Raw genomic sequence first — 14,519 nt, 5'->3', positions numbered from 1 at the left:
AGGAGGGTAAATCACAGAATTACAGGCTTTAATCCGCAAAAGACAGGTTTACGCAGAAATGCGTCAAACACACTCCAGGGCACAAAACAGGTGCACTGGAAAATACAAGGCACACGGGAAATACTCCCGTCGATACAAAATACACGAGCTCCACCGAGCTTCACTAACCTCCACAATAAACAATCACCCACACAGACAAGGAAGCAGACGGAACACTTATACCATGACTAATGAGGGAATAAGGACCAGGTGTGTGTGATTGAAGACAAGACAAATGGAGTGATGATAAATGGATCGGCAGTAGCTAGTAAGCCGGTGACGCCGAACGCCGAAAACCTGCCCGAACAAGGAGGGGAGGCAGCCTCGGCGGAAGTCGTGACACCCAGGGAACCCATCCTGGATGGGTCTGCAAGCTTGTCTGCAGGAAGAAATGGACAGACAAACAAAATATGAGCTGCAATAAATCTGAACCCCTTTCATATCCATAACATAATTTGCCAAATTGAAACTGAATATTTACTGCCCTCTTACACCTCACCTTTTGATTATAGAATGTGATGATCTAAAAATAGTTATTGAAATCTGCTAACCCAATCAACAGCCAAAGTTGACTTTTTTTATTTGGGGCTATGACAGTCTACTACAAATCAGTCTGACAGTACTTTGACAGTATTTAAAGTATGGGTTGACTGAAATGATTCAGAAAGGTATTGGGAAGTGATCAGAAGATCAACAGGCAATAATCGTGTAGAATGTGTAGAAATTACATAATTGCTTCAATGATGTGGTGCTTTTCCCCCTAGTCTGATTATGCCTGGTCCTGTCTAATCTCTGCTCTAACTAGTCCTGCGCAGCTTGTGGGCATCGTAAAGGGAAACAGATTCGTGTTCCTGAGAATCATAGCTTTTATGACCCCATTCATGAAAGCTATGATTCTCAGGAACACGTTCAAAACTTAGAGAAACATTCAGGAGAAAAACAGAAATCACTCTGTGTATCACAACTTCATTTATGGGCTATCGGAGGTTACGCAAGTTACTGCAGTTCTATGAATTTAGCGACACATTTTTATTTTATTCAGAGCTTCTCTCAGAAGCCCCTTTTCAAATCAGGCGAACCCTTTGGGAAATGTGGCGAGGCAGTTGGGTTGCATTCCACAATGTAAACTTTGCAGGAATAAAACTTCTAGCCTACACTTTCCCTAGGTTGGGGATCCAGTTAGCTAGCTACGTAGCTAGCTAGCTAACATCGACTGCAATTAGGATACTGACATGACTTACATTTACCTAGGTAGCTACCTGTACATAATGTCGTAATCCTATATATAGCTAAATGTCACGTCAATATCCTAGCTAATTGTGGTTGAAGCTAGCTACCTACTAGCTAACGTTAGCTAGTTGAATCCCAGACATAGGGGAACAGTGTAGCTGGCTATGTGGGAACAGTGTTTACATTATGGGAGGCAATGTCTGCATTTCCCCTTTATGATTCTGACATTACTTTTTATTTAGCTAGCTACTGGTACGTTTGTAAATATAAATGTCACATCAGGTCAGTAGCTAGCTAGCTATCCTAGCTGCGGTCGAGGCTAACGTTAGCTAGTGTTGTGACGTGACTTTCATTAATATGCCTAAATGACTACCGACCTGTAGCACTCACATCTGTAGCCATGAAGTGCTTTGAAAGGCTGGTCATGGCTCACATCAACACCATTATCCCAGAAACCCTAGACCCAATTTGCATACCGCCCCAACAGATCCACAGATGATGCAATCTCTATTGTACTCCACACTGCCCTTTCACACCTGGACAAAAGGAACACCTATGTGAGAATGCTATTCATTGACTACAGCTCAGCGTTCAACACCATACTGCCCTCAAAGCTCATCACTAAGCTAAGAACCCTGGGACTAAACACCTCCCTCTGCAACTGGATCCTGGACTTCCTGACGGGCCGCCCCCAGGTGGTAAGGGTAGGTAACAACACATCCGCCACGCTGATCCTCAACACAGGGGCCCCTCAGGGGTGTGTGCTCAGTCCCCTCCTGTACTCCCTGTTCACTCATCACTGCATGGCCAGGCACGGCTCTAACACCATCATTAAGTTTGCCGATGACACAACAGTGGTAGGCCTGATCCCCGACAACGACGAGACAGCCTATAGGGAGGAAGTCAGAGACCTGGCCGTGTGGTGCCAGGACAACAACCTCTCCCTCAACGTGATCAAGACAAAGGAGATGATTGTGGACTACAGGAAAAAGAAGAGGACCGAGCACGCCCCCATTCTCAACGACGGGGCTGTAGTGGATCAGGTTGAGAGCTTCAAGTTCCTTGGTGTCCACATCACCAACAAACTAACATGGTCCAAGCACACCAAGACAGTCGAGAAGTGGGCATGACAAAACCTATTCCCCCTACGGAGACTGAAAAGATTTGGCATGGGTCCTCAGATCCTCAAAAGGTTCTACAGCTGCACCATTGAGAGCATCCTGACTGGGTGCTTCACTTTCTGGTATGGCAACTGCTCGGCCTCCGACCGCAAGGCACTACAGAGGGTAGTGCGTACGGCCCAGTACATCAGGACCTCTATACCAGGCAGTGTCAGAGGAAGGCCCTAAAAATTGTCAAAGACTCCAGCCACCCTAGTCATAGACTGTTCTCTCTGCTACCGCAAGGCAAGCACTACCGGAGCACCAAGTCTAGGTCCAAGAGGCTTCTAAACAGTTTCTACCCCCAAGCCATAAGACTCCTGAACTTGTAATCAATTGGCTACCCAGACTATTTGCATTGCCACCAATCACCCATTTTTTTTGGTATTCTTTCTTAAAACTGCATTGTTGGTTAAGGGCTTGTAAGTAAGCATTTCACTGTAAGGTCTACACCTGTTGTATTTGGCGCATGTGACAAATACAATTTGATTTGATTTGTTATTTATCGAATCAACTAACTATGTTTAATTGTCACTCGATTAAATTAATCATGTAACAATTAACTCATTAGGAATTTGGGGCACCACGGAAGAAGTTGTTAAACGAGTTACCATCTCCCAAATTAAACTCATAGAAGATATATATGTTATATATCGATAACAGTCACTTATCAATAATAATAAGGTATATAATTACCTCTTATCAGTCTCATTCTGAACGTCGCATAATCCTTTAACCTGCAAGAACCCTAACCGTATTGATGAAACAGCAACACACAAATTGGCTCATTTATTTATTTACTAACTAACTCAATAACAATTCCAGAATACAAAAAAACACTAACATTATACAGTAAATACAGTCTAGCGGACTAACAAAACAGGACAGTTTGGTTACAACACGATGGCGGATTCAGAGAGAGGGGGGAAAAGGAAGAGACAAAGGAATTAACCTATCGGACATTTCGTAACGACGCTCACAGAAATACAAATGTTTAGCACCCGCTCATTCGGATCAGAAATGCAACATGTATTTACGTGTAGCTGTCCTCGATAGTTGAGTTGATGATGTAGGATTCTGGTTTGCCCACCAGAGATCCCAATGTCTTTGGTAGAGTTTCTGGTCGTAGTTGTGGTTAGAATGAATACTTCAGCGTACCCTGTAGTTCGTAGAGTTGATTTGTTAGAATAGATCATTCAGATGTACCAACGGTTGTCGGAGAGGGATTGTCCTTCCCAACTCGTGTCTTTAGTGAAAGTTCTCTAGACGACTATACATGCCAGCTGCAGACTGGTAATGCTAAGGTCTAGTGCGTTGTCTTCTTCTTCACCTTGTGTAGAGGTTGAGAGATTCAGAGTTTCACCATTTTGCCATATTCAGCTCGCGCTGCATGTCAAGGCTTTTTATGCCCTCTGGGTGAAAGGGGCGTTCCATCATGTTTGTGCTCATCTGGGCTTTTGACTGAGAACAAATCAATATGGAAAACAATCATGTCATCTAGAATGCTAAAATCACATTGTTATCTTCACAAAAGTATTATTATATGTACTTAATCATTTGTTTTATACAACAATTAGATGCAAACCTCATAACTGGGAAGTGTACACCCCCAGAGATACAGTTATGCTGTTCCACCATCTTTAATGACATCACAACATAGTAACAAATTTGACATGATTGTTCTATAAGTCCCCACCGACCATTTTCCACATTCTTTGAAGTAGGAGTATTGTTTCATTATCCACTTTTGGATGTTGGAGTCTTGGCGGGAAGACTTCCTTTGTTCCACCGGGAAATTCCCTCTCCCAATACTGCAAGGCACGGAAAAGAAAGTTTCTGCAAGGAATTTACGACCGGTCATAAAACTGGCCCCCAGGAAAGGGGGTGTTCAAACCTTTGTCTAGCCGGCATCTTTGATCCTCAACCCATGAGGGCAAGTCATGACACTAGCTAGCAGCAGCACCACAAATTCATGTCCTTTACTTTTAATAATAATAGCTAGCTAGATGCAAGATGTATGGGACAGAACCTTGATGGCGGATGCTGTTAGCAAATCCACTGGCTAGCTACCTTGTCAAAGTGTGCTGTGCATATGCCAAATCAGACGAAGTGATTGTTCTGATGGAAGACAGTGCAAAGAAACAATTGTTGCCTTGCAGCCAGCTACTGCACAATCTATCCTGCTTTTGCTCATTGCTTTAAACGGCAACTGCACTTCCTGATTTGGCCTTGATTTACATCAATGCTCATTAAGAAATGCCATGACTGAAGGCAAACAAGAGTTGTCTTGGGGGTGTGGTTTTATGTGGGTGTTTCTTGGGTGTGTTTTTGCCATTCAATCACAACAAAAAGCCCAGTAGTGAGTACAGCGAGGTAAGCTAAGCTGGCTTTGCTATGGAGAGAACAACGTTTTAAAGTTGAGGACTTCTCCCTGACTGACTGACTCGCCATCTCAAGATGGTCAGCTAATTCAGTTCTATGTGTAGGCTAAAGCCTGCGCTGACCTTGTGTTAAGCCAAGCTGACAGCAGCTACCTAGCATAGCTTGGTGATAGCTGCAGCTGGCTGTCCTATCTAGCTTATATTTCTCTGTCAAATCAGTTATGGCAAGATAGCAAGAGCCAGTGTCTAGAATGTGTTTCATAAGACACTTGTTCTACAACACCTTGCTACGAAAGTAGTTGCAACTTAGTTTCAACATTTCATCATGTCATGAAAAATACATGCTACCGTGGAAACGGTATCAACTGTGGAGTTGAATGTCCAGTCTTGAGTCAGCTCAGCTATAGCTACAACACAATATTCTATAACTGGCTAGTTTTGTCTCGTTTCGTCTCTCCTTATGTCCGCTGTTAGATCTTTCCCGGGGACAAATAACCAGAACTACTAATATCCCTACAACAGGTGTAGGCTACATGTGGACATTTCACAAACACCGCCCAGCTTGAGTGTAGATACATTTATCAACAAAAAAATTTATGCATGGTTTCTTGTTACGAAGACAAAACATTTTATGCTGTAAATATCATATTGATGTGCTTACAAAGACAGTATGCCTACACTTACATGTACCTAGAAAATAAAAATATGTAGAATACAACTTCTGCTGTCTATTTGTCTATTCATCCTGGATATGACGAGTTTGACTCAACCCATAGGTCCAGCAGGCAGATTTCAATATCTACAGGCAGATGTGAGATCCAGGAGGATGGCACTTCTCATACCACTCTGTAGGCTACTGACCAGGAGGAAGCTTTGCATCGGTCAATAGCCTACAGAGTAATATAAGAAGAGTGCAAATACTGAACTTATGTAGATATTCTAAATACAGTGTTTTGATAACTTTCAAGTGTAACAGTTCCATTTAGAGTAAACCACAATTCACATAATACTGTAGAAGCAGTGTTCTGCTAATATAACAATGTGGCTCCACATGGGCCAGTTCGCATTTCTCCATGACAGGCCCATGCCCACAATCTGCCACTCTGCCATAAAGCACTGTGTCCCTGGGCAGTACTGTAAGGATGACGTGCATCTCACGGATGAGGGCAACGACCTCTTCCTTGAGAGTCTGAGAGCTGGTTTCTCCTCCGTTCTATCAAGACGTACGCAGTAGTACACACCATCACACTCACTGCTACTTGCCTGCCACTCCACGAACCCAAAGGCTCTTTTAAGAGCCACCTAATAAATTAAAATAAGTGTGTGTGTGTCGGGAGGGGGCTGTCAAAACATTAAACTAAATAATGGTCAAAATGTATCTCGCGGGAAGCAAACCCACAACCTTCAGATCCACAGGCAGAAACTCCAACCATTACACTACGAACCCTGTTCTTAAAACATTGACTTTGACAGACAATTTAAATGGACAGTCTGGAAGCATTCGTTCTAAAATTATTTAATTCATTCACATAGGACTGATTGAACGTTTATTTCTCTTGCTTGGTTATAATACAATAGTCTAAAACAGTTTATTTGTTGAAAACATACTCAATTAATCACGTAGCTAACCTTTTGGGAGAGAGGAGGTTAGATTAATCTGGCCTTGGTACACCGAGCTATGGCTCGGGCGAAAGCGGGGAGGGAAGGCATATAAAGCGGTTTTATCAAAAGCAATCACTTTTGCACATGAAAACACTGAATCATACTCATTACTACACATGCTTAATTACATCACTTTTGTTTCGAGTCGACTTCACCGTCGGACAGAGCGGAGCACCTGGCTATAAATTGGGATTATAATAATGACAAGTAGGCAGGAGAGGGAGTGTATGCCGGAGCTGGAATTTATTCTACATACATGGTTCAGTCGAGTCTGGTAAATTGTCTGATGCTAGCATGCATTTGCACACTTGCAGTGCACAACTGAACTGAGGCACTGTTTACATGTGCGTTTGGGGTTCAACCATTGACTATATGCGGTTCATAACTGGCTTATTGTTTTATAACAAAGCAATTTGTTTTCTCAGATATGCTTTGTGTTGTGTTGGTTGGGTTGTTCTTAATTGAGGAAATGTAGCATAGCTAACTGCAGTGTTTGTCCTGCCTGAAATCTTGCTACCTTGTCTTATCGTAGCTTGGTCTATAGAGTAGCCTACCTAGCTAGTTTTGCAATGCCCATTGCAGGTATTGTAAGGTAGCTAGCTAGCAGTGTGACAGTTTCCCAAAGTTGGGCTTGACTTTCATCCTGCTTTGAACCTATTTAGCTAAAGAAGAATGTAACCTGTTTAGTGGAAGAATGTAGCTATGATATATTATCAACATTGAGTCTTGTTGGTGTAACATTGGCTACCTAACTTGCAAGTTCGGTATTAAAGGTGAGCAATGCATCTCGTTGACTGTAGCTAGCAATGCAAATTAAGGTGAGCAGCGTGGCAGTTTCCCAAAGTTTGGTGGTTTTAAACTTAACGTAACTAATGTTAGCTGGCTATGTTTTGTGTAAGAAAGTATGATATATTGTGATGCATGAACTGGTCATACGCGTTAGCTAAAGTTACAGTCTTAAGTTGGCTAACGTCACCTAGCTAATGTTAACTGGCTATCATAGCAGCCAAATATGTTAGCTAGCTTATTTGTGCATATTTGTTTGTACTCTGATTACACGCAAGTTTCTAGGTCAGCAGTTTGCACATGATGACTTCAGCCTTATATGAAAAACCTTAGTTGGCAAAATATAGCTAGCTTTCCTTGCTTGTTGGTTAGCTACCTAGCCAACGTTAGCACTCACCTGACTGGTATAATGTTACGTTAGCTAGCTAGCAAGCTAGCTACCTAGCTAATCAAAACAAAACCACATTAATTGGCTAGCTACCTTTATTTGACAGTTTGTTAGCTAGCTAGCTAGCTTTCAGCTGACTGGTGTTAGCTAGCTACAGAGGCTAGCAGCTAGATTTTGGACAAGCAACCAAACTTTAGCTAGCTACCTACACTACCAGTCAAACGTTTGGACACACTTACTCATTCAAGGGTTTTTCTTTGTTTTTACTATTCTTTACATTGTAGAATAATAGTGTAGACATCAAAACTATTGTAATGACCCAGCTGGGTCATAAAGTAAAAGAGAGACGGGCACCAGGTGTACAGGCAGAACACAGGTTTATTCCTGAATGGGCTATTGTTCAGGCCACAGCCCATGCCGCTAAACCTCGAACGTACACAAATATAACATGTCAAGTTAAGGGTCCCGAACAGAAGAGAGAGAGATGAGACCGTAACCCCTATTTAAGCATTCCAAAACCCCGCGGGATTACCCATCATACCCCCTCAACCTTTCCATCTGTCCTGGCATATTTAACCCCTGCTAGCACCCATGAGAACGATAACACACCCACGAACACAGAACACAATACCGGGTCGTTACACTATGAAATAACACATATGGAATCATGTAGTCCCGTGTAGCTCAGTTGGTAGAGCATGGCGTTTGCAACGCCAGGGTTGTGGGTTTGATTCCCACGGGGGGCCAGTATGAAAATGTATGCACTCACTAACTGTAAGTCGATCTGGATAAGAGCGTCTGCTAAATGACTAAAATGTGAATGTAGTAACCAAAAAAGTGTTAAACAAATCAAAATATATTTGAGATTCTTCAAATAGCCATCCTTTGCCTTTATGGCAGCTTTGCACATTCTTGGCATTCTCTCAACCAGCTTCATGAGGCAGTCACCTGGAATGCATTTCAATTAACAGGTGTGCCTTCTTAAAAGTAAATTTGTGGAATTTCTTTCCTCCTTAATGCACTTGAGCCAAATCAGTTGTGTTGTGACAAGGTAGGGTGGGTATACCGAAGATAGCCCTATTTGATTAAAGACCAAGTCCATATTATGGCAAAAACAGCTCAAATAAGCAAAGAGAAACGACAGTCCATCATTACTTTAAGACATGAAGGTCAGTCAATACGGAACATTTCAAGAACTTTTAAAGTTTCTTCAAGTGCAGTCGCAAAAACCATCAAGCGCTATGATGAAACTGGCTCTCATGAGGACCACCACAGGAATGGAAGACCCAGAGTTACCTCTGCTGCAGAGGATAAGTTCATTAAAGTTACCAGCCTCAGAAATTGCAGCCCAAATAAATGCTTCACAGAGTTCAAGTAACAGACACATCTCAACATCAACTGTTCAGAGGGGACTATGTGAATCAGGCCTTCATGGTCGAATTGCTGCAAAGAAACCACTACTAAAGGACACCAATAAGAAGAAGAGACCTGCTTTGGCCAAGAAACACGTGCAATGGACATTAGACCGGTGGAAATTTGTCCTTTGGTCTGGAGTCCAAATTGGAGATTTTTGGTTCCAACCGCTGTGTCTTTGTGAGACACGGTGTGGGTGAACGGATGATCTCCGCATGTGTAGTTCCCACCGTAAAGCATGAAGGAGGAGGTGTTATGGTGTGGGAGTGCTTTGCTGGTGATACTGTCTCTGATTTATTTAGAATTCAAGGCACACTTAACCAGCATGGCTACCGCAGCATTTTGCAGCGATACGCCATCCCATCTGGTTTGGGCTTAGTGGGACTATCATTTGTTTTTCAACAGGACAATGACCCAACACACCTCCAGGCTGTGTAAGGGCTATTTTACCAAGAAGGAGAGTGATGGAGTGCTGCATCAGATGACCTGGCCTCCACAATCCCCCGACCTCAACCCAATTGAGATGGTTTGGGATGAGTTGGATGGCAGAGTGAAGGAAAAGCATCCAACAAGTGCACAGCATATGTGGGAACTCCTTCAAGACTGTTGGAAAAGCATTCGAGGTGAAGCTGGTTGAGAGAATGCCAAGAGTGTGCAAAGCTGTCATAAAGGCAAAGGGTGACTATTTAAAGAATCTCAAATCTCAAATATATTTTGATTTGTTTAACACTTTTTGGGTTCCTACATGATTCCATATGTGTTATTTCATAGTTTTGATATCTTCACTATTATTCTACAATGTAGAAAATTGTAAAAATAAAGAAACCCTTGAATGTGTAGGTGTGTCCAAACTTCTGACTGGTACTGTAGCTAATCAAAATATCTGTTTGGATTTATTGATTAACAGCTTGAATACCACCATATACAGTGGGAGAAAAAAGTATTTAGTCAGCCACCAATTGTTCAAGTTCTCCCACTTAAAAAGATGAGAGAGGCCTGTAATTTTCATCATAGGTACACGTCAACTATGACAGACAAATTGAGAAAAAAAAATCCAGAAAATCACATTGTAGGATTTTTAAATCATGGTCACACAGAGTGTTTCTTGGTAGTCTTAAACAAATCTACTTTGAAACAAAAGTATACACCTCACACACATGGTTATGGGTTTAAATAAAAGAAGACACCTGTACCATGTCAGATATGGAGTTGAAATGTATTACATTCTGAGTTTGCATCCCAATATTACACGTTATATACATATCACAGAATACTGAAATATAACAAAACTGTTTGACATAGAAACACCAGATTTTCTGCGGGTTAAAAAAAATAATGTTTATTAATTATGAAAAATATTAATAACATTCCACCCATGAGGCCACTAGGTCATTTGACTGCAGGAAAAGGCTACGGGCAAGGTGTGCAGGTCTGTTTTGAGCCAGCTGCATCTTTCAAAGGTCTTTCTTTGCTGCACTTGACCATATTACCGGACAGTAATCAGTGTAGGAGGATATATACAAATCAAAGATTAACTGTCATTGGTCTTTTATAATCAGATCAGATAGTGACGTCATGATCTGGGCCAAAACTGCACTGTCCCTTTAAGGAACAAACAAATTCAATTAGGTAATTTTAAAAGCTGCAATATGTAACTTCTTGGGAGACCCGACAAAATGTGCATAGAATTGTGAGGTATAGATCTGTCATTCTCATTGAAAGCAAGTCTAAGAAGTGGTAGATCTGTTTTATGTGTGCTATTTCTATGCTCCCTGTTTTTAAGTTTCGTTGTTGCGTCTTTTACTTTCAGTTTTGTACACCAGCTTCAAACAGCTGATAGTACAATATTTGTGGTTTTAGAAAATATATTTCACAGCAGTTTAGATGATACAATGATTCTCAACACTATACTTGCTTGTTTTGTCACATAAACTGAAATTAAGCTAACTATTAGAATGTTTGCAACCAGGAAATGGCATAGTGGACTGTTATTTACGATGGAAATGTGTAATGCATGAGGTCTTTTCCTGAATTGACTGCTGTCTCATGTATAGTGGAGTCAAATTGCTGCTGGGTGACTTGTTACATTAACTACTGTAGGACAGAAGAGCAATACATTGACTGAGCTTTACTTAGTGGTTGATTGCATGGTATTCCCTGCGTTCAAAATGTAATTATTCCCTCACTTTTCAGGCTACTTCGCTCCTTGTCCATTTGACAACACCCCAGTATACTAGAGGGAAACAAATTAATGCGGGGAGGGGCAGCATATTTAACAAATGTATTGTTTTTAATCTCTTTACCACACATCAGCGCAGGGAAATGAGCCTCTCATGTCGAGGCTATCAATCAAAGTAATGGATATGAGGAAATCCGCCCTGAGAAACTCAGCAAAACAACTCCACACCTTTCATTCACTCAGACAAAGACAGCTGCTGCTCCCTCTGATGAGAAAAGACAAGTATGGGCCACTAGGGGAGGCCTGGGTCATGTTCAGTAGGGCACACCGTAGAAAAAGGTTTTGAAACAGAAAAGGAACATTTGCATTTCTTATTGGACACTTCCTGGTAGAACCTCCCCGTTTCACTCTGTTTCAAAGTGTTTCCTAATAATTTGAGATTATGAAAACACACCAGGTGAAACAGGGACCCTTAGGGACCCTCCGAGAGAGATAACGAGAGCTGCACCCTGCCATTGGTGCCGAACAATGGGACATGATGATTTTGATAAAGGACACAAACAGACAGGTCTTAACTCGAGGGACAAACAATTGAGGCTGTCCTTTATTGAGAGAGCTCTGTCCTCCCTACTGTTTACCCACTGACACGCCACACCGTCAAGGACTCACGCATCGCTAATTGTAAAAGCAATCCCATCTGTGTTCCAGGAATAGACCACCGGAGCCCTGACACTTCATTTTCCCAAAGTCACGGAGATGCTGGAGTATCGATCCAAAGCCGTCTTCCCATCCCACCTCCCTTCAAGCACCAACGGAGAGAGTGATCCGAAGGATCTGCCTACTCAACAGTCTACAACAGAATTCTTGTAAATGATCCGAACCTCTGCCATTTGATCCTAATGTTTCTCTGTTTAGATATTGATGGATATAGACATTTACCATACGCTTTTATCCAGGGCAACTTGCAAAACTGTTGACATTGACAGTGACGCATGTAGTCCAACCCAACTATGGGTTCAACTCTGATTCATTTCAGATGTCTTATTCGAAATAGCTAAATATGGTCATTATATTTCCATGCTGTGTACTCTCTCCACTTCCAGATTAGCCGCCAATGAGTGTGTTATGTTATCCCAGCGTAGTTCTTCCAGCTAACAACAAACGTTCCCACAATTTTAGTGAATGTTCCCTGAAGAGTCTCATTAGGTCATTAATTAACGTTTTCATAGGAATGTTCCTGTGATGTGCAAGGAATTATTTCCAAGAGACAATTCCCTTAACATCAAATAGAACTTACCCAAAACATGGTTACCATGTTCTCAGAATTTAAGATATTAACCCTTTGACGCGTACAAGCACACGGGTGTGATCATTCTACAGTGATCCCTGTAGCGTATGTTCAAACCGGTGTGATTAGAACACTTTATTAGAACGTATTGTTACGATTGATGCAACAGTCAGCATTTGAGCTGGTTTCCAAGAGACCATTCCCTTAATGTCAAATAGAAATGACCCATAACGTGGTTATCATATTCTCAGAACTTAAGATATGAATGTTCTAGACAAGCTAAATGAGAAAGTTGCAAGAACATTCATGTGTACATTTTTCTGTGGGTTAGGAGAATATTCCATCAACGTCCCACCAAACAAAGTTTTCTAAAGTTGTGGGAACGTTTGTTGTTAGCTGGGCTTTAGCAATGTCTTTAAAAAGTAGACAACTCACAAATGCGGAAATTCTGGAGATGTTTGTAAATTCTGATAATGAGTCTGAAACTGAGGAATCAGATTCTGACAGTGACAGTGAGGAGTTGCCACCCAACCTTGTGACCACTGACAAAGTCCTAGGTCCCTCTGAAGAGGCTGGTGGTGATGTAGGCAGTCCAACAGTGGGTGAAGTACAGGAGGTCTGCGGTTGCTGGAAGGCCACCAGCCATTTCACCCCTCCTGGCCCTGCTGTTGGCTTTGATGAGTCCCAGTCTGGAGTGCAAACCCCTTGCCATCTCCTCTGAGGCAGAGTGCTTCAAGCTGGTGGGAGACAAAGTGAAGGAGACCAATCGCTATGCCATGGAGCTACAGGAGAAGAGATACACAGGGAAGGTGGACCCCCTGACGGGAGAGAGAAAGATCAAACCAGACTGTGTACATGACTATAATCGCAAAATGGAGGCAGTGGATAAGGCGGACATGATAAACAGCTTTGTGGCATGCACTCGGAAAAACCACCAAGTGGTATAAGAAGATATTCTTCCAACTGATTGACATTGCTGTCCTCAAATGGCCACATAGTTCAATGCCAGCTAACAAGTGAGATGATTACTAAACAAGGTTTTTTGTAATTGGACATACAGTTCACATACAAATCAAATACAGTTCCATTATGCAATTATATTGACAATATCTTACACACCTCCACACTCCCTCATAATCTTCTCCACTCCCTCATCCTCCCCACTCAGTCTCCAAACAGTATGTTGCTAGCATGCAAAAGCTTGCCTCAATCTTCGGCAAGAAATATGTCCAGTTCCAGTTATGTTGGCAAATTATTTTCAATACTGTTTGTGTGTGTGGGTTCTGAAAATACAGAATAAAGAGGACTTATTAGTAATTAGAATACAATATCAGCATATACAGTGAGGGAAAAAAGTATTTGATCCCCTGCTGATTTTGTACGTTTGCCAACTGACAAAGACATGATCAGTCTATAATTTTAATGGTAGGTTTATTTGAACAGTGAGAGACAGAATAACAACAAAAAAATCCAGAAAAGCGCACGTCAAAAATGTTATAAATTGATTTGCATTTTAATGAGGGAAATAAGTATTTGACCCCTCTGCAAAACATGACTTAGTACTTGGTGGCAAAACCCTTGTTGGCAATCACAAAGGTCAGACGTTTCTTTTAGTTGGCCACCAGGTTTGCACACATCTCAGGAGGGATTTTGTCCCACTCCTCTTTGCAGATCTTCTCCAAGTCATTAAGGTTTCGAGCCTGACGTTTGGCAACTCGATCCTTCAGCTCCCTCCACGGATTTCCTATGGGATTAAGGTCTGGAGACTGGCTAGGCCACTCCAGGACTTTAATGTGCTTCTTCTTGAGCCACTCCTTTGTTGCCTTGGCCGTGTGTTTTGGGTCATTGTCATGCTGGAATACCCATCCACTACCCATTTTCAATGCCCTGGCTGAGGGAAGGAGGTTCTCACCCAAGATTTGACGGTACATGGCCCCGTCCATCGTCCCTTTGATGCGGTGAAGTTGTCCTGTCCCCTTAGCAGAAAAACACC

This window comes from Coregonus clupeaformis, chromosome 4 (genome assembly GCF_020615455.1).
Source record: "Coregonus clupeaformis isolate EN_2021a chromosome 4, ASM2061545v1, whole genome shotgun sequence".
Taxonomy (NCBI): Eukaryota; Metazoa; Chordata; class Actinopteri; order Salmoniformes; family Salmonidae; genus Coregonus; species Coregonus clupeaformis.
This window is presented reverse-complemented; position numbering follows the sequence as displayed.